This window comes from Pungitius pungitius, chromosome 2, assembly GCF_949316345.1.
Source record: "Pungitius pungitius chromosome 2, fPunPun2.1, whole genome shotgun sequence".
Classification (NCBI taxonomy): Eukaryota; Metazoa; Chordata; class Actinopteri; order Perciformes; family Gasterosteidae; genus Pungitius; species Pungitius pungitius.
The window spans coordinates 5,812,020-5,828,058 of record NC_084901.1 but is presented as its reverse complement, the minus strand read 5'-3'; the positions used below and the strand labels follow the sequence as shown (position 1 = coordinate 5,828,058).

The window sequence follows — 16,039 nt, the reverse complement described above, 5'->3', positions numbered from 1 at the left end:
AGGACATAATATGCACAACTGTGTCCCTGATGGTCTAGTGGCTAGGATTAGGCGCTCTCACCGCCGCGGCCCGGGTTCGATTCCCGGTCAGGGAAATGGCATTTGAAGTTACCCTTAGTTGATGCTTGTGTTGTCCGTTGCAACATTTCAATGATGTGATGTGCATCAACTTGTCCCCCACTGTTAAGTAGTTATTGTTTGATGCTCTTAGTAGACAGGGAAACCTGGTTTAGCCTTTTCATTCAAGCAATATTTTCCATGTCCTGAATATTTTCGATCCGATATTACGACTTAATTAGCATGAATGTGTCCCTGGTGGTCTAGTGGCTAGGATTCGGCGCTTTCACCGCCGCTGCCCGGGTTCGATTCCCGGTCAGGGAAATGTCATTTAAAGTTCTGGCTTGATGTTTTTATTTACGCCAATTATTCGATGTGCTGAATGTTTTCGATCTGATTGGAGGACATAATATGCACAACTGTGTCCCTGATGGTCTAGTGGCTAGGATTCGGCGCTCTCACCGCCGCGGCCCGGGTTCGATTCCCGGTCAGGGAATTGGCTTTTAAAGTTCTGACTTGATGTTTTAATTTAAGCCTATTATTCGATGTGCTGAATGTTTTCGATCTGATTGGAGGACATAATATGCACAACTGTGTCCCTGATGGTCTAGTGGCTAGGATTCGGCGCTCTCACCGCCGCGGCCCGGGTTCGATTCCCGGTCAGGGAAATGGCATTTGAAGTTACCCTTAGTTGATGCTTGTGTTGTCCGTTGCAACATTTCAATGATGTGATGTGCATCAACTTGTCCCCCACTGTTAAGTAGTTATTGTTTGATGCTCTTAGTAGACAGAGAAACCTGGTTTAGCCTTTTCATTCAAGCAATATTTTCCATGTCCTGAATATTTTCGATCCGATATTACGACTTAATTAGCATGAATGTGTCCCTGGTGGTCTAGTGGCTAGGATTCGGCGCTTTCACCGCCGCGGCCCGGGTTCGATTCCCGGTCAGGGAAATGTCATTTAAAGTTCTGGCTTGATGTTTTTATTTACGCCAATTATTCGATGTGCTGAATGTTTTCGATCTGATTGGAGGACATAATATGCACAACTGTGTCCCTGATGGTCTAGTGGCTAGGATTCGGCGCTCTCACCGCCGCGGCCCGGGTTCGATTCCCGGTCAGGGAATTGGCTTTTAAAGTTCTGACTTGATGTTTTAATTTAAGCCTATTATTCGATGTGCTGAATGTTTTCGATCTGATTGGAGGACATAATATGCACAACTGTGTCCCTGATGGTCTAGTGGCTAGGATTCGGCGCTCTCACCGCCGCGGCCCGGGTTCGATTCCCGGTCAGGGAATTGGCTTTTAAAGTTCTGACTTGATGTTTTAATTTAAGCCTATTATTCGATGTGCTGAATGTTTTCGATCTGATTGGAGGACATAATATGCACAACTGTGTCCCTGATGGTCTAGTGGCTAGGATTCGGCGCTCTCACCGCCGCGGCCCGGGTTCGATTCCCGGTCAGGGAAATGGCATTTGAAGTTACCCTTAGTTTATGCTTGTGTTGCAAGTTGCAACATTTCAATGATGTGATGTGCATCAACTTGTCCCCCACTGTTAAGTAGTTATTGTTTGATGCTCTTAGTAGACAGGGAAACCTGGTTTAGCCTTTTCATTCAAGCAATATTTTCCATGTCCTGAATATTTTCGATCCGATATTACGACTTAATTAGCATGAATGTGTCCCTGGTGGTCTAGTGGCTAGGATTCGGCGCTTTCACTGCCGCGGCCCGGGTTTGATTCCCGGTCAGGGAAATGTCATTTAAAGTTCTGGCTTGATGTTTTTATTTACGCCAATTATTCGATGTGCTGAATGTTTTCGATCTGATTGGAGGACATAATATGCACAACTGTGTCCCTGATGGTCTAGTGGCTAGGATTCGGCGCTCTCACCGCCGTGGCCCGGGTTCGATTCCCGGTCAGGGAATTGGCTTTTAAAGTTCTGACTTGATGTTTTAATTTAAGCCTATTATTCGATGTGCTGAATGTTTTCGATCTGATTGGAGGACATAATATGCACAACTGTGTCCCTGATGGTCTAGTGGCTAGGATTAGGCGCTCTCACCGCCGCGGCCCGGGTTCGATTCCCGGTCAGGGAAATGGCATTTGAAGTTACCCTTAGTTGATGCTTGTGTTGTCCGTTGCAACATTTCAATGATGTGATGTGCATCAACTTGTCCCCCACTGTTAAGTAGTTATTGTTTGATGCTCTTAGTAGACAGGGAAACCTGGTTTAGCCTTTTCATTCAAGCAATATTTTCCATGTCCTGAATATTTTCGATCCGATATTACGACTTAATTAGCATGAATGTGTCCCTGGTGGTCTAGTGGCTAGGATTCGGCGCTTTCACTGCCGCGGCCCGGGTTTGATTCCCGGTCAGGGAAATGTCATTTAAAGTTCTGGCTTGATGTTTTTATTTACGCCAATTATTCGATGTGCTGAATGTTTTCGATCTGATTGGAGGACATAATATGCACAACTGTGTCCCTGATGGTCTAGTGGCTAGGATTCGGCGCTCTCACCGCCGTGGCCCGGGTTCGATTCCCGGTCAGGGAATTGGCTTTTAAAGTTCTGACTTGATGTTTTAATTTAAGCCTATTATTCGATGTGCTGAATGTTTTCGATCTGATTGGAGGACATAATATGCACAACTGTGTCCCTGATGGTCTAGTGGCTAGGATTAGGCGCTCTCACCGCCGCGGCCCGGGTTCGATTCCCGGTCAGGGAAATGGCATTTGAAGTTACCCTTAGTTGATGCTTGTGTTGTCCGTTGCAACATTTCAATGATGTGATGTGCATCAACTTGTCCCCCACTGTTAAGTAGTTATTGTTTGATGCTCTTAGTAGACAGGGAAACCTGGTTTAGCCTTTTCATTCAAGCAATATTTTCCATGTCCTGAATATTTTCGATCCGATATTACGACTTAATTAGCATGAATGTGTCCCTGGTGGTCTAGTGGCTAGGATTCGGCGCTTTCACCGCCGCTGCCCGGGTTCGATTCCCGGTCAGGGAAATGTCATTTAAAGTTCTGGCTTGATGTTTTTATTTACGCCAATTATTCGATGTGCTGAATGTTTTCGATCTGATTGGAGGACATAATATGCACAACTGTGTCCCTGATGGTCTAGTGGCTAGGATTCGGCGCTCTCACCGCCGCGGCCCGGGTTCGATTCCCGGTCAGGGAATTGGCTTTTAAAGTTCTGACTTGATGTTTTAATTTAAGCCTATTATTCGATGTGCTGAATGTTTTCGATCTGATTGGAGGACATAATATGCACAACTGTGTCCCTGATGGTCTAGTGGCTAGGATTCGGCGCTCTCACCGCCGCGGCCCGGGTTCGATTCCCGGTCAGGGAAATGGCATTTGAAGTTACCCTTAGTTGATGCTTGTGTTGTCCGTTGCAACATTTCAATGATGTGATGTGCATCAACTTGTCCCCCACTGTTAAGTAGTTATTGTTTGATGCTCTTAGTAGACAGGGAAACCTGGTTTAGCCTTTTCATTCAAGTAATATTTTCCATGTCCTGAATATTTTCGATCCGATATTACGACTTAATTAGCATGAATGTGTCCCTGGTGGTCTAGTGGCTAGGATTCGGCGCTTTCACCGCCGCGGCCCGGGTTCGATTCCCGGTCAGGGAAATGTCATTTAAAGTTCTGGCTTGATGTTTTTATTTACGCCAATTATTCGATGTGCTGAATGTTTTCGATCTGATTGGAGGACATAATATGCACAACTGTGTCCCTGATGGTCTAGTGGCTAGGATTCGGCGCTCTCACCGCCGCGGCCCGGGTTCGATTCCCGGTCAGGGAATTGGCTTTTAAAGTTCTGACTTGATGTTTTAATTTAAGCCTATTATTCGATGTGCTGAATGTTTTCGATCTGATTGGAGGACATAATATGCACAACTGTGTCCCTGATGGTCTAGTGGCTAGGATTCGGCGCTCTCACCGCCGCGGCCCGGGTTCGATTCCCGGTCAGGGAATTGGCTTTTAAAGTTCTGACTTGATGTTTTAATTTAAGCCAATTATTCGATGTGCTGAATGTTTTCGATCTGATTGGAGGACATAATATGCACAACTGTGTCCCTGATGGTCTAGTGGCTAGGATTCGGCGCTCTCACCGCCGCGGCCCGGGTTCGATTCCCGGTCAGGGAAATGGCATTTGAAGTTACCCTTAGTTGATGCTTGTGTTGTCCGTTGCAACATTTCAATGATGTGATGTGCATCAACTTGTCCCCCACTGTTAAGTAGTTATTGTTTGATGCTCTTAGTAGACAGGGAAACCTGGTTTAGCCTTTTCATTCAAGCAATATTTTCCATGTCCTGAATATTTTCGATCCGATATTACGACTTAATTAGCATGAATGTGTCCCTGGTGGTCTAGTGGCTAGGATTCGGCGCTTTCACCGCCGCGGCCCGGGTTCGATTCCCGGTCAGGGAAGTGTCATTTAAAGTTCTGGCTTGATGTTTTTATTTACGCCAATTATTCGATGTGCTGAATGTTTTCGATCTGATTGGAGGACATAATGCGGCCCAGGTTCGATTCCCGGTCAGGGAAATGGCATTTGAAGTTACCCTTAGTTGATGCTTGTGTTGTCCGTTGCAACATTTCAATGATGTGATGTGCATCAACTTGTCCCCCACTGTTAAGTAGTTATTGTTTGATGCTCTTAGTAGACAGGGAAACCTGGTTTAGCCTTTTCATTCAAGCAATATTTTCCATGTCCTGAACATTTTCGATCCGATATTACGACTTAATTAGCATGAATGTGTCCCTGGTGGTCTAGTGGCTAGGATTCGGCGCTTTCACCGCCGCGGCCCGGGTTCGATTCCCGGTCAGGGAAATGGCATTTAAAGTTCTGGCTTGATGTTTTTATTTACGCCAATTATTCGATGTGCTGAATGTTTTCGATCTGATTGGAGGACATAATATGCACAACTGTGTCCCTGATGGTCTAGTGGCTAGGATTCGGCGCTCTCACCGCCGCGGCCCGGGTTCGATTCCCGGTCAGGGAAATGGCATTTGAAGTTACCCTTAGTTGATGCTTGTGTTGTCGGTTGCAACATTTCAATGATGTGATGTGCATCAACTTGTCCCCCACTGTTAAGTAGTTATTGTTTGATGCTCTTAGTAGACAGGGAAACCTGGTTTAGCCTTTTCATTCAAGTAATATTTTCCATGTCCTGAATATTTTCGATCCGATATTACGACTTAATTAGCATGAATGTGTCCCTGGTGGTCTAGTGGCTAGGATTCGGCGCTTTCACCGCCGCGGCCCGGGTTCGATTCCCGGTCAGGGAAATGTCATTTAAAGTTCTGGCTTGATGTTTTTATTTACGCCAATTATTCGATGTGCTGAATGTTTTCGATCTGATTGGAGGACATAATATGCACAACTGTGTCCCTGATGGTCTAGTGGCTAGGATTCGGCGCTCTCACCGCCGCGGCCCGGGTTCGATTCCCGGTCAGGGAATTGGCTTTTAAAGTTCTGACTTGATGTTTTAATTTAAGCCTATTATTCGATGTGCTGAATGTTTTCGATCTGATTGGAGGACATAATATGCACAACTGTGTCCCTGATGGTCTAGTGGCTAGGATTCGGCGCTCTCACCGCCGCGGCCCGGGTTCGATTCCCGGTCAGGGAATTGGCTTTTAAAGTTCTGACTTGATGTTTTAATTTAAGCCTATTATTCGATGTGCTGAATGTTTTCGATCTGATTGGAGGACATAATATGCACAACTGTGTCCCTGATGGTCTAGTGGCTAGGATTCGGCGCTCTCACCGCCGCGGCCCGGGTTCGATTCCCGGTCAGGGAAATGGCATTTGAAGTTACCCTTAGTTGATGCTTGTGTTGTCCGTTGCAACATTTCAATGATGTGATGTGCATCAACTTGTCCCCCACTGTTAAGTAGTTATTGTTTGATGCTCTTAGTAGACAGAGAAACCTGGTTTAGCCTTTTCATTCAAGCAATATTTTCCATGTCCTGAATATTTTCGATCCGATATTACGACTTAATTAGCATGAATGTGTCCCTGGTGGTCTAGTGGCTAGGATTCGGCGCTTTCACCGCCGCGGCCCGGGTTCGATTCCCGGTCAGGGAAATGTCATTTAAAGTTCTGGCTTGATGTTTTTATTTACGCCAATTATTCGATGTGCTGAATGTTTTCGATCTGATTGGAGGACATAATATGCACAACTGTGTCCCTGATGGTCTAGTGGCTAGGATTCGGCGCTCTCACCGCCGCGGCCCGGGTTCGATTCCCGGTCAGGGAATTGGCTTTTAAAGTTCTGACTTGATGTTTTAATTTAAGCCTATTATTCGATGTGCTGAATGTTTTCGATCTGATTGGAGGACATAATATGCACAACTGTGTCCCTGATGGTCTAGTGGCTAGGATTCGGCGCTCTCACCGCCGCGGCCCGGGTTCGATTCCCGGTCAGGGAATTGGCTTTTAAAGTTCTGACTTGATGTTTTAATTTAAGCCTATTATTCGATGTGCTGAATGTTTTCGATCTGATTGGAGGACATAATATGCACAACTGTGTCCCTGATGGTCTAGTGGCTAGGATTCGGCGCTCTCACCGCCGCGGCCCGGGTTCGATTCCCGGTCAGGGAAATGGCATTTGAAGTTACCCTTAGTTTATGCTTGTGTTGCAAGTTGCAACATTTCAATGATGTGATGTGCATCAACTTGTCCCCCACTGTTAAGTAGTTATTGTTTGATGCTCTTAGTAGACAGGGAAACCTGGTTTAGCCTTTTCATTCAAGCAATATTTTCCATGTCCTGAATATTTTCGATCCGATATTACGACTTAATTAGCATGAATGTGTCCCTGGTGGTCTAGTGGCTAGGATTCGGCGCTTTCACTGCCGCGGCCCGGGTTTGATTCCCGGTCAGGGAAATGTCATTTAAAGTTCTGGCTTGATGTTTTTATTTACGCCAATTATTCGATGTGCTGAATGTTTTCGATCTGATTGGAGGACATAATATGCACAACTGTGTCCCTGATGGTCTAGTGGCTAGGATTCGGCGCTCTCACCGCCGTGGCCCGGGTTCGATTCCCGGTCAGGGAATTGGCTTTTAAAGTTCTGACTTGATGTTTTAATTTAAGCCTATTATTCGATGTGCTGAATGTTTTCGATCTGATTGGAGGACATAATATGCACAACTGTGTCCCTGATGGTCTAGTGGCTAGGATTAGGCGCTCTCACCGCCGCGGCCCGGGTTCGATTCCCGGTCAGGGAAATGGCATTTGAAGTTACCCTTAGTTGATGCTTGTGTTGTCTGTTGCAACATTTCAATGATGTGATGTGCATCAACTTGTCCCCCACTGTTAAGTAGTTATTGTTTGATGCTCTTAGTAGACAGGGAAACCTGGTTTAGCCTTTTCATTCAAGCAATATTTTCCATGTCCTGAATATTTTCGATCCGATATTACGACTTAATTAGCATGAATGTGTCCCTGGTGGTCTAGTGGCTAGGATTCGGCGCTTTCACCGCCGCTGCCCGGGTTCGATTCCCGGTCAGGGAAATGTCATTTAAAGTTCTGGCTTGATGTTTTTATTTACGCCAATTATTCGATGTGCTGAATGTTTTCGATCTGATTGGAGGACATAATATGCACAACTGTGTCCCTGATGGTCTAGTGGCTAGGATTCGGCGCTCTCACCGCCGCGGCCCGGGTTCGATTCCCGGTCAGGGAATTGGCTTTTAAAGTTCTGACTTGATGTTTTAATTTAAGCCTATTATTCGATGTGCTGAATGTTTTCGATCTGATTGGAGGACATAATATGCACAACTGTGTCCCTGATGGTCTAGTGGCTAGGATTCGGCGCTCTCACCGCCGCGGCCCGGGTTCGATTCCCGGTCAGGGAAATGGCATTTGAAGTTACCCTTAGTTGATGCTTGTGTTGTCCGTTGCAACATTTCAATGATGTGATGTGCATCAACTTGTCCCCCACTGTTAAGTAGTTATTGTTTGATGCTCTTAGTAGACAGGGAAACCTGGTTTAGCCTTTTCATTCAAGTAATATTTTCCATGTCCTGAATATTTTCGATCCGATATTACGACTTAATTAGCATGAATGTGTCCCTGGTGGTCTAGTGGCTAGGATTCGGCGCTTTCACCGCCGCGGCCCGGGTTCGATTCCCGGTCAGGGAAATGTCATTTAAAGTTCTGGCTTGATGTTTTTATTTACGCCAATTATTCGATGTGCTGAATGTTTTCGATCTGATTGGAGGACATAATATGCACAACTGTGTCCCTGATGGTCTAGTGGCTAGGATTCGGCGCTCTCACCGCCGCGGCCCGGGTTCGATTCCCGGTCAGGGAATTGGCTTTTAAAGTTCTGACTTGATGTTTTAATTTAAGCCTATTATTCGATGTGCTGAATGTTTTCGATCTGATTGGAGGACATAATATGCACAACTGTGTCCCTGATGGTCTAGTGGCTAGGATTCGGCGCTCTCACCGCCGCGGCCCGGGTTCGATTCCCGGTCAGGGAATTGGCTTTTAAAATTCTGACTTGATGTTTTAATTTAAGCCAATTATTCGATGTGCTGAATGTTTTCGATCTGATTGGAGGACATAATATGCACAACTGTGTCCCTGATGGTCTAGTGGCTAGGATTCGGCGCTCTCACCGCCGCGGCCCGGGTTCGATTCCCGGTCAGGGAAATGGCATTTGAAGTTACCCTTAGTTGATGCTTGTGTTGTCCGTTGCAACATTTCAATGATGTGATGTGCATCAACTTGTCCCCCACTGTTAAGTAGTTATTGTTTGATGCTCTTAGTAGACAGGGAAACCTGGTTTAGCCTTTTCATTCAAGCAATATTTTCCATGTCCTGAATATTTTCGATCCGATATTACGACTTAATTAGCATGAATGTGTCCCTGGTGGTCTAGTGGCTAGGATTCGGCGCTTTCACCGCCGCGGCCCGGGTTCGATTCCCGGTCAGGGAAGTGTCATTTAAAGTTCTGGCTTGATGTTTTTATTTACGCCAATTATTCGATGTGCTGAATGTTTTCGATCTGATTGGAGGACATAATGCGGCCCAGGTTCGATTCCCGGTCAGGGAAATGGCATTTGAAGTTACCCTTAGTTGATGCTTGTGTTGTCCGTTGCAACATTTCAATGATGTGATGTGCATCAACTTGTCCCCCACTGTTAAGTAGTTATTGTTTGATGCTCTTAGTAGACAGGGAAACCTGGTTTAGCCTTTTCATTCAAGCAATATTTTCCATGTCCTGAACATTTTCGATCCGATATTACGACTTAATTAGCATGAATGTGTCCCTGGTGGTCTAGTGGCTAGGATTCGGCGCTTTCACCGCCGCGGCCCGGGTTCGATTCCCGGTCAGGGAAATGGCATTTAAAGTTCTGGCTTGATGTTTTTATTTACGCCAATTATTCGATGTGCTGAATGTTTTCGATCTGATTGGAGGACATAATATGCACAACTGTGTCCCTGATGGTCTAGTGGCTAGGATTCGGCGCTCTCACCGCCGCGGCCCGGGTTCGATTCCCGGTCAGGGAATTGGCTTTTAAAGTTCTGACTTGATGTTTTAATTTAAGCCTATTATTCGATGTGCTGAATGTTTTCGATCTGATTGGAGGACATAATATGCACAACTGTGTCCCTGATGGTCTAGTGGCTAGGATTAGGCGCTCTCACCACCGCGGCCCGGGTTCGATTCCCGGTCAGGGAAATGGCATTTGAAGTTACCCTTAGTTGATGCTTGTGTTGTCCGTTGCAACATTTCAATGATGTGATGTGCATCAACTTGTCCCCCACTGTTAAGTAGTTATTGTTTGATGCTCTTAGTAGACAGGGAAACCTGGTTTAGCCTTTTCATTCAAGCAATATTTTCCATGTCCTGAATATTTTCGATCCGATATTACGACTTAATTAGCATGAATGTGTCCCTGGTGGTCTAGTGGCTAGGATTCGGCGCTTTCACCGCCGCGGCCCGGGTTCGATTCCCGGTCAGGGAATTGGCTTTTAAAGTTCTGACTTGATGTTTTAATTTAAGCCAATTATTCGATGTGCTGAATGTTTTCGATCTGATTGGAGGACATAATATGCACAACTGTGTCCCTGATGGTCTAGTGGCTAGGATTCTGCGCTCTCACCGCCGCGGCCCGGGTTCGATTCCCGGTCAGGGAAATGTCATTTAAAGTTCTGGCTTGATGTTTTTATTTACGCCAATTATTCGATGTGCTGAATGTTTTCGATCTGATTGGAGGACATAATATGCACAACTGTGTCCCTGATGGTCTAGTGGCTAGGATTCGGCGCTCTCACCGCCGCGGCCCGGGTTCGATTCCCGGTCAGGGAAATGTCATTTAAAGTTCTGGCTTGATGTTTTTATTTACGCCAATTATTCGATGTGCTGAATGTTTTCGATCTGATTGGAGGACATAATATGCACAACTGTGTCCCTGATGGTCTAGTGGCTAGGATTCGGCGCTCTCACTGCCGCGGCCCGGGTTCGATTCCCGGTCAGGGAATTGGCTTTTAAAGTTCTGACTTGATGTTTTAATTTAAGCCAATTATTCGATGTGCTGAATGTTTTCGATCTGATTGGAGGACATAATATGCACAACTGTGTCCCTGATGGTCTAGTGGCTAGGATTCGGCGCTCTCACCGCCGCGGCCCGGGTTCGATTCCCGGTCAGGGAATTGGCTTTTAAAGTTCTGACTTGATGTTTTAATTTAAGCCAATTATTCGATGTGCTGAATGTTTTCGATCTGATTGGAGGACATAATATGCACAACTGTGTCCCTGATGGTCTAGTGGCTAGGATTCGGCGCTCTCACCGCCGCGGCCTGGGTTCGATTCCCGGTCAGGGAAATGGCATTTGAAGTTACCCTTAGTTTATGCTTGTGTTGCCAGTTGCAACATTTCAATGATGTGATGTGCATCAACTTGTCCCCCACTGTTAAGTAGTTATTGTTTGATGCTCTTAGTAGACAGGGAAACCTGGTTTAGCCTTTTCATTCAAGCAATATTTTCCATGTCCTGAATATTTTCGATCCGATATTACGACTTAATTAGCATGAATGTGTCCCTGGTGGTCTAGTGGCTAGGATTCGGCGCTTTCACCGCCGCGGCCCGGGTTTGATTCCCGGTCAGGGAAATGTCATTTAAAGTTCTGGCTTGATGTTTTTATTTACGCCAATTATTCGATGTGCTGAATGTTTTCGATCTGATTGGAGGACATAATATGCACAACTGTGTCCCTGATGGTCTAGTGGCTAGGATTCGGCGCTCTCACCGCCGTGGCCCGGGTTCGATTCCCGGTCAGGGAATTGGCTTTTAAAGTTCTGACTTGATGTTTTAATTTAAGCCTATTATTCGATGTGCTGAATGTTTTCGATCTGATTGGAGGACATAATATGCACAACTGTGTCCCTGATGGTCTAGTGGCTAGGATTAGGCGCTCTCACCGCCGCGGCCCGGGTTCGATTCCCGGTCAGGGAAATGGCATTTGAAGTTACCCTTAGTTGATGCTTGTGTTGTCCGTTGCAACATTTCAATGATGTGATGTGCATCAACTTGTCCCCCACTGTTAAGTAGTTATTGTTTGATGCTCTTAGTAGACAGGGAAACCTGGTTTAGCCTTTTCATTCAAGCAATATTTTCCATGTCCTGAATATTTTCGATCCGATATTACGACTTAATTAGCATGAATGTGTCCCTGGTGGTCTAGTGGCTAGGATTCGGCGCTTTCACCGCCGCTGCCCGGGTTCGATTCCCGGTCAGGGAAATGTCATTTAAAGTTCTGGCTTGATGTTTTTATTTACGCCAATTATTCGATGTGCTGAATGTTTTCGATCTGATTGGAGGACATAATATGCACAACTGTGTCCCTGATGGTCTAGTGGCTAGGATTCGGCGCTCTCACCGCCGCGGCCCGGGTTCGATTCCCGGTCAGGGAATTGGCTTTTAAAGTTCTGACTTGATGTTTTAATTTAAGCCTATTATTCGATGTGCTGAATGTTTTCGATCTGATTGGAGGACATAATATGCACAACTGTGTCCCTGATGGTCTAGTGGCTAGGATTCGGCGCTCTCACCGCCGCGGCCCGGGTTCGATTCCCGGTCAGGGAAATGGCATTTGAAGTTACCCTTAGTTGATGCTTGTGTTGTCCGTTGCAACATTTCAATGATGTGATGTGCATCAACTTGTCCCCCACTGTTAAGTAGTTATTGTTTGATGCTCTTAGTAGACAGAGAAACCTGGTTTAGCCTTTTCATTCAAGCAATATTTTCCATGTCCTGAATATTTTCGATCCGATATTACGACTTAATTAGCATGAATGTGTCCCTGGTGGTCTAGTGGCTAGGATTCGGCACTTTCACCGCCGCGGCCCGGGTTCGATTCCCGGTCAGGGAAATGTCATTTAAAGTTCTGGCTTGATGTTTTTATTTACGCCAATTATTCGATGTGCTGAATGTTTTCGATCTGATTGGAGGACATAATATGCACAACTGTGTCCCTGATGGTCTAGTGGCTAGGATTCGGCGCTCTCACCGCCGCGGCCCGGGTTCGATTCCCGGTCAGGGAATTGGCTTTTAAAGTTCTGACTTGATGTTTTAATTTAAGCCTATTATTCGATGTGCTGAATGTTTTCGATCTGATTGGAGGACATAATATGCACAACTGTGTCCCTGATGGTCTAGTGGCTAGGATTCGGCGCTCTCACCGCCGCGGCCCGGGTTCGATTCCCGGTCAGGGAATTGGCTTTTAAAGTTCTGACTTGATGTTTTAATTTAAGCCTATTATTCGATGTGCTGAATGTTTTCGATCTGATTGGAGGACATAATATGCACAACTGTGTCCCTGATGGTCTAGTGGCTAGGATTCGGCGCTCTCACCGCCGCGGCCCGGGTTCGATTCCCGGTCAGGGAAATGGCATTTGAAGTTACCCTTAGTTTATGCTTGTGTTGCAAGTTGCAACATTTCAATGATGTGATGTGCATCAACTTGTCCCCCACTGTTAAGTAGTTATTGTTTGATGCTCTTAGTAGACAGGGAAACCTGGTTTAGCCTTTTCATTCAAGCAATATTTTCCATGTCCTGAATATTTTCGATCCGATATTACGACTTAATTAGCATGAATGTGTCCCTGGTGGTCTAGTGGCTAGGATTCGGCGCTTTCACTGCCGCGGCCCGGGTTTGATTCCCGGTCAGGGAAATGTCATTTAAAGTTCTGGCTTGATGTTTTTATTTACGCCAATTATTCGATGTGCTGAATGTTTTCGATCTGATTGGAGGACATAATATGCACAACTGTGTCCCTGATGGTCTAGTGGCTAGGATTCGGCGCTCTCACCGCCGTGGCCCGGGTTCGATTCCCGGTCAGGGAATTGGCTTTTAAAGTTCTGACTTGATGTTTTAATTTAAGCCTATTATTCGATGTGCTGAATGTTTTCGATCTGATTGGAGGACATAATATGCACAACTGTGTCCCTGATGGTCTAGTGGCTAGGATTAGGCGCTCTCACCGCCGCGGCCCGGGTTCGATTCCCGGTCAGGGAAATGGCATTTGAAGTTACCCTTAGTTGATGCTTGTGTTGTCCGTTGCAACATTTCAATGATGTGATGTGCATCAACTTGTCCCCCACTGTTAAGTAGTTATTGTTTGATGCTCTTAGTAGACAGGGAAACCTGGTTTAGCCTTTTCATTCAAGCAATATTTTCCATGTCCTGAATATTTTCGATCCGATATTACGACTTAATTAGCATGAATGTGTCCCTGGTGGTCTAGTGGCTAGGATTCGGCGCTTTCACTGCCGCGGCCCGGGTTTGATTCCCGGTCAGGGAAATGTCATTTAAAGTTCTGGCTTGATGTTTTTATTTACGCCAATTATTCGATGTGCTGAATGTTTTCGATCTGATTGGAGGACATAATATGCACAACTGTGTCCCTGATGGTCTAGTGGCTAGGATTCGGCGCTCTCACCGCCGTGGCCCGGGTTCGATTCCCGGTCAGGGAATTGGCTTTTAAAGTTCTGACTTGATGTTTTAATTTAAGCCTATTATTCGATGTGCTGAATGTTTTCGATCTGATTGGAGGACATAATATGCACAACTGTGTCCCTGATGGTCTAGTGGCTAGGATTAGGCGCTCTCACCGCCGCGGCCCGGGTTCGATTCCCGGTCAGGGAAATGGCATTTGAAGTTACCCTTAGTTGATGCTTGTGTTGTCCGTTGCAACATTTCAATGATGTGATGTGCATCAACTTGTCCCCCACTGTTAAGTAGTTATTGTTTGATGCTCTTAGTAGACAGGGAAACCTGGTTTAGCCTTTTCATTCAAGCAATATTTTCCATGTCCTGAATATTTTCGATCCGATATTACGACTTAATTAGCATGAATGTGTCCCTGGTGGTCTAGTGGCTAGGATTCGGCGCTTTCACCGCCGCTGCCCGGGTTCGATTCCCGGTCAGGGAAATGTCATTTAAAGTTCTGGCTTGATGTTTTTATTTACGCCAATTATTCGATGTGCTGAATGTTTTCGATCTGATTGGAGGACATAATATGCACAACTGTGTCCCTGATGGTCTAGTGGCTAGGATTCGGCGCTCTCACCGCCGCGGCCCGGGTTCGATTCCCGGTCAGGGAATTGGCTTTTAAAGTTCTGACTTGATGTTTTAATTTAAGCCTATTATTCGATGTGCTGAATGTTTTCGATCTGATTGGAGGACATAATATGCACAACTGTGTCCCTGATGGTCTAGTGGCTAGGATTCGGCGCTCTCACCGCCGCGGCCCGGGTTCGATTCCCGGTCAGGGAAATGGCATTTGAAGTTACCCTTAGTTGATGCTTGTGTTGTCCGTTGCAACATTTCAATGATGTGATGTGCATCAACTTGTCCCCCACTGTTAAGTAGTTATTGTTTGATGCTCTTAGTAGACAGGGAAACCTGGTTTAGCCTTTTCATTCAAGTAATATTTTCCATGTCCTGAATATTTTCGATCCGATATTACGACTTAATTAGCATGAATGTGTCCCTGGTGGTCTAGTGGCTAGGATTCGGCGCTTTCACCGCCGCGGCCCGGGTTCGATTCCCGGTCAGGGAAATGTCATTTAAAGTTCTGGCTTGATGTTTTTATTTACGCCAATTATTCGATGTGCTGAATGTTTTCGATCTGATTGGAGGACATAATATGCACAACTGTGTCCCTGATGGTCTAGTGGCTAGGATTCGGCGCTCTCACCGCCGCGGCCCGGGTTCGATTCCCGGTCAGGGAATTGGCTTTTAAAGTTCTGACTTGATGTTTTAATTTAAGCCTATTATTCGATGTGCTGAATGTTTTCGATCTGATTGGAGGACATAATATGCACAACTGTGTCCCTGATGGTCTAGTGGCTAGGATTCGGCGCTCTCACCGCCGCGGCCCGGGTTCGATTCCCGGTCAGGGAATTGGCTTTTAAAGTTCTGACTTGATGTTTTAATTTAAGCCAATTATTCGATGTGCTGAATGTTTTCGATCTGATTGGAGGACATAATATGCACAACTGTGTCCCTGATGGTCTAGTGGCTAGGATTCGGCGCTCTCACCGCCGCGGCCCGGGTTCGATTCCCGGTCAGGGAAATGGCATTTGAAGTTACCCTTAGTTGATGCTTGTGTTGTCCGTTGCAACATTTCAATGATGTGATGTGCATCAACTTGTCCCCCACTGTTAAGTAGTTATTGTTTGATGCTCTTAGTAGACAGGGAAACCTGGTTTAGCCTTTTCATTCAAGCAATATTTTCCATGTCCTGAATATTTTCGATCCGATATTACGACTTAATTAGCATGAATGTGTCCCTGGTGGTCTAGTGGCTAGGATTCGGCGCTTTCACCGCCGCGGCCCGGGTTCGATTCCCGGTCAGGGAAGTGTCATTTAAAGTTCTGGCTTGATGTTTTTATTTACGCCAATTATTCGATGTGCTGAATGTTTTCGATCTGAT

The 16,039-nt window shown here is 45.9% G+C and overlaps 65 non-coding genes across 65 annotated transcripts; all 65 read left to right on the top strand.

The window, feature by feature from the left end:
- Nucleotides 1-309: 309 nt before the first annotated feature.
- trnae-uuc (transfer RNA glutamic acid (anticodon UUC)) lies at nt 310-381 on the top strand. The gene has a single exon. It is a non-coding gene; the product is annotated as a tRNA-Glu (tRNA).
- A 100-nt stretch (nt 382-481) lies between these two features.
- Nucleotides 482-553, top strand: trnae-cuc (transfer RNA glutamic acid (anticodon CUC)). The gene has a single exon. It is a non-coding gene; the product is annotated as a tRNA-Glu (tRNA).
- Nucleotides 554-653: 100 nt separating this feature from the next.
- On the top strand, nt 654-725 carry trnae-cuc (transfer RNA glutamic acid (anticodon CUC)). The gene has a single exon. It is a non-coding gene; the product is annotated as a tRNA-Glu (tRNA).
- A 214-nt stretch (nt 726-939) lies between these two features.
- On the top strand, nt 940-1,011 carry trnae-uuc (transfer RNA glutamic acid (anticodon UUC)). Its single transcript has one exon. It is a non-coding gene; the product is annotated as a tRNA-Glu (tRNA).
- A 100-nt stretch (nt 1,012-1,111) lies between these two features.
- trnae-cuc (transfer RNA glutamic acid (anticodon CUC)) lies at nt 1,112-1,183 on the top strand. Its single transcript has one exon. It is a non-coding gene; the product is annotated as a tRNA-Glu (tRNA).
- Nucleotides 1,184-1,283: 100 nt separating this feature from the next.
- trnae-cuc (transfer RNA glutamic acid (anticodon CUC)) lies at nt 1,284-1,355 on the top strand. Its single transcript has one exon. It is a non-coding gene; the product is annotated as a tRNA-Glu (tRNA).
- A 100-nt stretch (nt 1,356-1,455) lies between these two features.
- On the top strand, nt 1,456-1,527 carry trnae-cuc (transfer RNA glutamic acid (anticodon CUC)). Its single transcript has one exon. It is a non-coding gene; the product is annotated as a tRNA-Glu (tRNA).
- A 214-nt stretch (nt 1,528-1,741) lies between these two features.
- On the top strand, nt 1,742-1,813 carry trnae-uuc (transfer RNA glutamic acid (anticodon UUC)). The gene has a single exon. It is a non-coding gene; the product is annotated as a tRNA-Glu (tRNA).
- Nucleotides 1,814-1,913: 100 nt separating this feature from the next.
- On the top strand, nt 1,914-1,985 carry trnae-cuc (transfer RNA glutamic acid (anticodon CUC)). The gene has a single exon. It is a non-coding gene; the product is annotated as a tRNA-Glu (tRNA).
- Nucleotides 1,986-2,371: 386 nt separating this feature from the next.
- trnae-uuc (transfer RNA glutamic acid (anticodon UUC)) lies at nt 2,372-2,443 on the top strand. Its single transcript has one exon. It is a non-coding gene; the product is annotated as a tRNA-Glu (tRNA).
- Nucleotides 2,444-2,543: 100 nt separating this feature from the next.
- Nucleotides 2,544-2,615, top strand: trnae-cuc (transfer RNA glutamic acid (anticodon CUC)). Its single transcript has one exon. It is a non-coding gene; the product is annotated as a tRNA-Glu (tRNA).
- A 386-nt stretch (nt 2,616-3,001) lies between these two features.
- trnae-uuc (transfer RNA glutamic acid (anticodon UUC)) lies at nt 3,002-3,073 on the top strand. The gene has a single exon. It is a non-coding gene; the product is annotated as a tRNA-Glu (tRNA).
- Nucleotides 3,074-3,173: 100 nt separating this feature from the next.
- On the top strand, nt 3,174-3,245 carry trnae-cuc (transfer RNA glutamic acid (anticodon CUC)). The gene has a single exon. It is a non-coding gene; the product is annotated as a tRNA-Glu (tRNA).
- A 100-nt stretch (nt 3,246-3,345) lies between these two features.
- trnae-cuc (transfer RNA glutamic acid (anticodon CUC)) lies at nt 3,346-3,417 on the top strand. The gene has a single exon. It is a non-coding gene; the product is annotated as a tRNA-Glu (tRNA).
- Nucleotides 3,418-3,631: 214 nt separating this feature from the next.
- On the top strand, nt 3,632-3,703 carry trnae-uuc (transfer RNA glutamic acid (anticodon UUC)). Its single transcript has one exon. It is a non-coding gene; the product is annotated as a tRNA-Glu (tRNA).
- Nucleotides 3,704-3,803: 100 nt separating this feature from the next.
- trnae-cuc (transfer RNA glutamic acid (anticodon CUC)) lies at nt 3,804-3,875 on the top strand. Its single transcript has one exon. It is a non-coding gene; the product is annotated as a tRNA-Glu (tRNA).
- A 100-nt stretch (nt 3,876-3,975) lies between these two features.
- Nucleotides 3,976-4,047, top strand: trnae-cuc (transfer RNA glutamic acid (anticodon CUC)). The gene has a single exon. It is a non-coding gene; the product is annotated as a tRNA-Glu (tRNA).
- A 100-nt stretch (nt 4,048-4,147) lies between these two features.
- Nucleotides 4,148-4,219, top strand: trnae-cuc (transfer RNA glutamic acid (anticodon CUC)). Its single transcript has one exon. It is a non-coding gene; the product is annotated as a tRNA-Glu (tRNA).
- A 214-nt stretch (nt 4,220-4,433) lies between these two features.
- On the top strand, nt 4,434-4,505 carry trnae-uuc (transfer RNA glutamic acid (anticodon UUC)). Its single transcript has one exon. It is a non-coding gene; the product is annotated as a tRNA-Glu (tRNA).
- Nucleotides 4,506-4,836: 331 nt separating this feature from the next.
- trnae-uuc (transfer RNA glutamic acid (anticodon UUC)) lies at nt 4,837-4,908 on the top strand. The gene has a single exon. It is a non-coding gene; the product is annotated as a tRNA-Glu (tRNA).
- A 100-nt stretch (nt 4,909-5,008) lies between these two features.
- trnae-cuc (transfer RNA glutamic acid (anticodon CUC)) lies at nt 5,009-5,080 on the top strand. Its single transcript has one exon. It is a non-coding gene; the product is annotated as a tRNA-Glu (tRNA).
- Nucleotides 5,081-5,294: 214 nt separating this feature from the next.
- On the top strand, nt 5,295-5,366 carry trnae-uuc (transfer RNA glutamic acid (anticodon UUC)). The gene has a single exon. It is a non-coding gene; the product is annotated as a tRNA-Glu (tRNA).
- A 100-nt stretch (nt 5,367-5,466) lies between these two features.
- On the top strand, nt 5,467-5,538 carry trnae-cuc (transfer RNA glutamic acid (anticodon CUC)). The gene has a single exon. It is a non-coding gene; the product is annotated as a tRNA-Glu (tRNA).
- A 100-nt stretch (nt 5,539-5,638) lies between these two features.
- trnae-cuc (transfer RNA glutamic acid (anticodon CUC)) lies at nt 5,639-5,710 on the top strand. The gene has a single exon. It is a non-coding gene; the product is annotated as a tRNA-Glu (tRNA).
- A 100-nt stretch (nt 5,711-5,810) lies between these two features.
- On the top strand, nt 5,811-5,882 carry trnae-cuc (transfer RNA glutamic acid (anticodon CUC)). The gene has a single exon. It is a non-coding gene; the product is annotated as a tRNA-Glu (tRNA).
- A 214-nt stretch (nt 5,883-6,096) lies between these two features.
- Nucleotides 6,097-6,168, top strand: trnae-uuc (transfer RNA glutamic acid (anticodon UUC)). The gene has a single exon. It is a non-coding gene; the product is annotated as a tRNA-Glu (tRNA).
- A 100-nt stretch (nt 6,169-6,268) lies between these two features.
- Nucleotides 6,269-6,340, top strand: trnae-cuc (transfer RNA glutamic acid (anticodon CUC)). The gene has a single exon. It is a non-coding gene; the product is annotated as a tRNA-Glu (tRNA).
- Nucleotides 6,341-6,440: 100 nt separating this feature from the next.
- trnae-cuc (transfer RNA glutamic acid (anticodon CUC)) lies at nt 6,441-6,512 on the top strand. Its single transcript has one exon. It is a non-coding gene; the product is annotated as a tRNA-Glu (tRNA).
- Nucleotides 6,513-6,612: 100 nt separating this feature from the next.
- trnae-cuc (transfer RNA glutamic acid (anticodon CUC)) lies at nt 6,613-6,684 on the top strand. The gene has a single exon. It is a non-coding gene; the product is annotated as a tRNA-Glu (tRNA).
- A 214-nt stretch (nt 6,685-6,898) lies between these two features.
- On the top strand, nt 6,899-6,970 carry trnae-uuc (transfer RNA glutamic acid (anticodon UUC)). The gene has a single exon. It is a non-coding gene; the product is annotated as a tRNA-Glu (tRNA).
- A 100-nt stretch (nt 6,971-7,070) lies between these two features.
- Nucleotides 7,071-7,142, top strand: trnae-cuc (transfer RNA glutamic acid (anticodon CUC)). The gene has a single exon. It is a non-coding gene; the product is annotated as a tRNA-Glu (tRNA).
- A 386-nt stretch (nt 7,143-7,528) lies between these two features.
- Nucleotides 7,529-7,600, top strand: trnae-uuc (transfer RNA glutamic acid (anticodon UUC)). Its single transcript has one exon. It is a non-coding gene; the product is annotated as a tRNA-Glu (tRNA).
- Nucleotides 7,601-7,700: 100 nt separating this feature from the next.
- trnae-cuc (transfer RNA glutamic acid (anticodon CUC)) lies at nt 7,701-7,772 on the top strand. The gene has a single exon. It is a non-coding gene; the product is annotated as a tRNA-Glu (tRNA).
- Nucleotides 7,773-7,872: 100 nt separating this feature from the next.
- Nucleotides 7,873-7,944, top strand: trnae-cuc (transfer RNA glutamic acid (anticodon CUC)). Its single transcript has one exon. It is a non-coding gene; the product is annotated as a tRNA-Glu (tRNA).
- Nucleotides 7,945-8,158: 214 nt separating this feature from the next.
- On the top strand, nt 8,159-8,230 carry trnae-uuc (transfer RNA glutamic acid (anticodon UUC)). Its single transcript has one exon. It is a non-coding gene; the product is annotated as a tRNA-Glu (tRNA).
- A 100-nt stretch (nt 8,231-8,330) lies between these two features.
- Nucleotides 8,331-8,402, top strand: trnae-cuc (transfer RNA glutamic acid (anticodon CUC)). Its single transcript has one exon. It is a non-coding gene; the product is annotated as a tRNA-Glu (tRNA).
- A 100-nt stretch (nt 8,403-8,502) lies between these two features.
- Nucleotides 8,503-8,574, top strand: trnae-cuc (transfer RNA glutamic acid (anticodon CUC)). Its single transcript has one exon. It is a non-coding gene; the product is annotated as a tRNA-Glu (tRNA).
- Nucleotides 8,575-8,674: 100 nt separating this feature from the next.
- trnae-cuc (transfer RNA glutamic acid (anticodon CUC)) lies at nt 8,675-8,746 on the top strand. Its single transcript has one exon. It is a non-coding gene; the product is annotated as a tRNA-Glu (tRNA).
- Nucleotides 8,747-8,960: 214 nt separating this feature from the next.
- trnae-uuc (transfer RNA glutamic acid (anticodon UUC)) lies at nt 8,961-9,032 on the top strand. The gene has a single exon. It is a non-coding gene; the product is annotated as a tRNA-Glu (tRNA).
- Nucleotides 9,033-9,363: 331 nt separating this feature from the next.
- On the top strand, nt 9,364-9,435 carry trnae-uuc (transfer RNA glutamic acid (anticodon UUC)). The gene has a single exon. It is a non-coding gene; the product is annotated as a tRNA-Glu (tRNA).
- A 100-nt stretch (nt 9,436-9,535) lies between these two features.
- Nucleotides 9,536-9,607, top strand: trnae-cuc (transfer RNA glutamic acid (anticodon CUC)). Its single transcript has one exon. It is a non-coding gene; the product is annotated as a tRNA-Glu (tRNA).
- A 386-nt stretch (nt 9,608-9,993) lies between these two features.
- Nucleotides 9,994-10,065, top strand: trnae-uuc (transfer RNA glutamic acid (anticodon UUC)). Its single transcript has one exon. It is a non-coding gene; the product is annotated as a tRNA-Glu (tRNA).
- Nucleotides 10,066-10,337: 272 nt separating this feature from the next.
- trnae-cuc (transfer RNA glutamic acid (anticodon CUC)) lies at nt 10,338-10,409 on the top strand. Its single transcript has one exon. It is a non-coding gene; the product is annotated as a tRNA-Glu (tRNA).
- Nucleotides 10,410-10,681: 272 nt separating this feature from the next.
- trnae-cuc (transfer RNA glutamic acid (anticodon CUC)) lies at nt 10,682-10,753 on the top strand. The gene has a single exon. It is a non-coding gene; the product is annotated as a tRNA-Glu (tRNA).
- A 386-nt stretch (nt 10,754-11,139) lies between these two features.
- trnae-uuc (transfer RNA glutamic acid (anticodon UUC)) lies at nt 11,140-11,211 on the top strand. Its single transcript has one exon. It is a non-coding gene; the product is annotated as a tRNA-Glu (tRNA).
- Nucleotides 11,212-11,311: 100 nt separating this feature from the next.
- On the top strand, nt 11,312-11,383 carry trnae-cuc (transfer RNA glutamic acid (anticodon CUC)). The gene has a single exon. It is a non-coding gene; the product is annotated as a tRNA-Glu (tRNA).
- A 386-nt stretch (nt 11,384-11,769) lies between these two features.
- trnae-uuc (transfer RNA glutamic acid (anticodon UUC)) lies at nt 11,770-11,841 on the top strand. The gene has a single exon. It is a non-coding gene; the product is annotated as a tRNA-Glu (tRNA).
- A 100-nt stretch (nt 11,842-11,941) lies between these two features.
- trnae-cuc (transfer RNA glutamic acid (anticodon CUC)) lies at nt 11,942-12,013 on the top strand. Its single transcript has one exon. It is a non-coding gene; the product is annotated as a tRNA-Glu (tRNA).
- A 100-nt stretch (nt 12,014-12,113) lies between these two features.
- trnae-cuc (transfer RNA glutamic acid (anticodon CUC)) lies at nt 12,114-12,185 on the top strand. The gene has a single exon. It is a non-coding gene; the product is annotated as a tRNA-Glu (tRNA).
- Nucleotides 12,186-12,399: 214 nt separating this feature from the next.
- trnae-uuc (transfer RNA glutamic acid (anticodon UUC)) lies at nt 12,400-12,471 on the top strand. Its single transcript has one exon. It is a non-coding gene; the product is annotated as a tRNA-Glu (tRNA).
- Nucleotides 12,472-12,571: 100 nt separating this feature from the next.
- Nucleotides 12,572-12,643, top strand: trnae-cuc (transfer RNA glutamic acid (anticodon CUC)). Its single transcript has one exon. It is a non-coding gene; the product is annotated as a tRNA-Glu (tRNA).
- A 100-nt stretch (nt 12,644-12,743) lies between these two features.
- On the top strand, nt 12,744-12,815 carry trnae-cuc (transfer RNA glutamic acid (anticodon CUC)). The gene has a single exon. It is a non-coding gene; the product is annotated as a tRNA-Glu (tRNA).
- A 100-nt stretch (nt 12,816-12,915) lies between these two features.
- Nucleotides 12,916-12,987, top strand: trnae-cuc (transfer RNA glutamic acid (anticodon CUC)). Its single transcript has one exon. It is a non-coding gene; the product is annotated as a tRNA-Glu (tRNA).
- Nucleotides 12,988-13,201: 214 nt separating this feature from the next.
- On the top strand, nt 13,202-13,273 carry trnae-uuc (transfer RNA glutamic acid (anticodon UUC)). Its single transcript has one exon. It is a non-coding gene; the product is annotated as a tRNA-Glu (tRNA).
- A 100-nt stretch (nt 13,274-13,373) lies between these two features.
- On the top strand, nt 13,374-13,445 carry trnae-cuc (transfer RNA glutamic acid (anticodon CUC)). Its single transcript has one exon. It is a non-coding gene; the product is annotated as a tRNA-Glu (tRNA).
- A 386-nt stretch (nt 13,446-13,831) lies between these two features.
- trnae-uuc (transfer RNA glutamic acid (anticodon UUC)) lies at nt 13,832-13,903 on the top strand. The gene has a single exon. It is a non-coding gene; the product is annotated as a tRNA-Glu (tRNA).
- A 100-nt stretch (nt 13,904-14,003) lies between these two features.
- On the top strand, nt 14,004-14,075 carry trnae-cuc (transfer RNA glutamic acid (anticodon CUC)). Its single transcript has one exon. It is a non-coding gene; the product is annotated as a tRNA-Glu (tRNA).
- Nucleotides 14,076-14,461: 386 nt separating this feature from the next.
- trnae-uuc (transfer RNA glutamic acid (anticodon UUC)) lies at nt 14,462-14,533 on the top strand. Its single transcript has one exon. It is a non-coding gene; the product is annotated as a tRNA-Glu (tRNA).
- Nucleotides 14,534-14,633: 100 nt separating this feature from the next.
- On the top strand, nt 14,634-14,705 carry trnae-cuc (transfer RNA glutamic acid (anticodon CUC)). The gene has a single exon. It is a non-coding gene; the product is annotated as a tRNA-Glu (tRNA).
- Nucleotides 14,706-14,805: 100 nt separating this feature from the next.
- Nucleotides 14,806-14,877, top strand: trnae-cuc (transfer RNA glutamic acid (anticodon CUC)). The gene has a single exon. It is a non-coding gene; the product is annotated as a tRNA-Glu (tRNA).
- Nucleotides 14,878-15,091: 214 nt separating this feature from the next.
- On the top strand, nt 15,092-15,163 carry trnae-uuc (transfer RNA glutamic acid (anticodon UUC)). Its single transcript has one exon. It is a non-coding gene; the product is annotated as a tRNA-Glu (tRNA).
- A 100-nt stretch (nt 15,164-15,263) lies between these two features.
- On the top strand, nt 15,264-15,335 carry trnae-cuc (transfer RNA glutamic acid (anticodon CUC)). Its single transcript has one exon. It is a non-coding gene; the product is annotated as a tRNA-Glu (tRNA).
- A 100-nt stretch (nt 15,336-15,435) lies between these two features.
- Nucleotides 15,436-15,507, top strand: trnae-cuc (transfer RNA glutamic acid (anticodon CUC)). The gene has a single exon. It is a non-coding gene; the product is annotated as a tRNA-Glu (tRNA).
- Nucleotides 15,508-15,607: 100 nt separating this feature from the next.
- Nucleotides 15,608-15,679, top strand: trnae-cuc (transfer RNA glutamic acid (anticodon CUC)). Its single transcript has one exon. It is a non-coding gene; the product is annotated as a tRNA-Glu (tRNA).
- Nucleotides 15,680-15,893: 214 nt separating this feature from the next.
- Nucleotides 15,894-15,965, top strand: trnae-uuc (transfer RNA glutamic acid (anticodon UUC)). The gene has a single exon. It is a non-coding gene; the product is annotated as a tRNA-Glu (tRNA).
- Nucleotides 15,966-16,039: the final 74 nt, after the last annotated feature.